We start from the raw sequence: 1698 nt of genomic DNA, 5'->3' as shown, positions 1-1698 counted from the left end.
CAGAGAGGGTCAGAAATCTGATGTGCTTTTGGTTGATAAGTTGACTCTAGTGAGTCAAGGTCAAGGTGGAGAATTCAGAATTGATGAGACTGGTATTTTGAAATTTGGTAGTCGGGTGTGTGTTCCGGATGTTACCGAACTTAAGAAGAGTATTCTTGAAGAAGGACATCGTAGTGGGTTGAGTATTCATCCTGGAGCTACGAAGATGTATCATGATTTGAAGAAGTTATTTTGGTGGCCGGGAATGAAAAGAGATATCGCGAGTTTCGTTTATTCTTGTTTGACGTGTCAGAAGTCAAAGATTGAGCATCAGAAGCCGTCTGGGCTAATGCAACCGTTGGCGATTCCAGAGTGGAAATGGGATAGTATCAGTATGGATTTTGTTTCTGGTTTACCGAGGACAACTAAGAATTTTGAAGCCATTTGGGTGATTGTTGATAGATTGACGAAGTCGGCTCATTTTATTCCGATCAGAATGGATTATCCGTTAGAGAGATTAGCTGAGTTGTATATTGAGAAGATTGTAAGTCTGCATGGTATTCCGTCAAGTATTGTTTCGGACAGAGATCCTAGATTTACATCGAAATTCTGGGAAGGTTTGCAGAAGGCGTTGGGAACTAAGTTGAGACTGAGTTCTGCATATCATCCGCAGACTGATGGTCAGACTGAGAGGACGATTCAGTCACTAGAGGATCTTTTGAGAGCTTGTGTTTTGGAAAAAGGAGGTGCTTGGGACTGTTATTTGCCTTTGATTGAGTTTACCTACAACAATAGTTTTCATTCGAGCATTGGTATGGCGCCGTTTGAAGCTTTGTATGGTAGGAGATGTCGGACACCTTTATGTTGGTATGAGTCCGGTGAGAGTGCTGTGGTTGGACCGGAGATTGTTCAACAGACTACAGAAAAGATTAAGATGATTCAGGAGAAGATGAGGATGGCTCAGAGTCGTCAGAAGAGTTATCATGATAAGAGGAGGAAATCACTTGAGTTTCAAGAGGGAGATCACGTGTTTCTTCGTGTTACTCCGATAACTGGTGTTGGTCGAGCCTTGAAGTCGAAGAAGTTGACACCGCGATTTATTGGTCCCTATCAGATTTTGGAGAGGATAGGAGAAGTAGCCTATCGTATCGCTTTACCGCCGTCACTTGCGAATTTGCATGAAGTTTTTCATGTGTCTCAGTTGAGGAGGTACGTTCATGATCCGTCGCATGTTGTCCAAGTAGATGATGTACAGGTGAGAGATAACCTGACTGTTGAAACATCACCTATGAGGATTGAGGATCGAGAGTTGAAGCAGTTGCGGGGTAAAGAGATTGCCTTAGTGAAGGTAGCTTGGGGAGGACCAGCAGGTGGCAATGTGACTTGGGAGCTGGAGAGTCAGATGAAAGAGTCCTATCCAGAGTTATTTGCTTGAGGTATGTTTTCGAGGACGAAAACTCTTTTAGTGGGGGAGAGTTGTAACACCCCAAGAGAAATAAGACACTTATTTAATTTAAATTAATAATTAAATGATTAATTTAATTAAATAATTGGAATTTTGGATTTTATTATTATTATTATTTGGGAATAATAATAATTGGAATATATATATAAGTGGGAATAAAGAAAAGGGTTTCATTCTTAACAAAGAAATTTCACGTGAAACTCAGAGAAGCTGCAGAGAAGAGAAAAAGGGCAAAGAGCTGTAGAGCAACGGTT

Source organism: Lathyrus oleraceus, chromosome 1, assembly GCF_024323335.1.
Source record: "Lathyrus oleraceus cultivar Zhongwan6 chromosome 1, CAAS_Psat_ZW6_1.0, whole genome shotgun sequence".
Taxonomy (NCBI): Eukaryota; Viridiplantae; Streptophyta; class Magnoliopsida; order Fabales; family Fabaceae; genus Lathyrus; species Lathyrus oleraceus.
The sequence above is the reverse complement of the archived record's forward strand: the minus strand, read 5'-3'. Positions refer to the sequence as shown.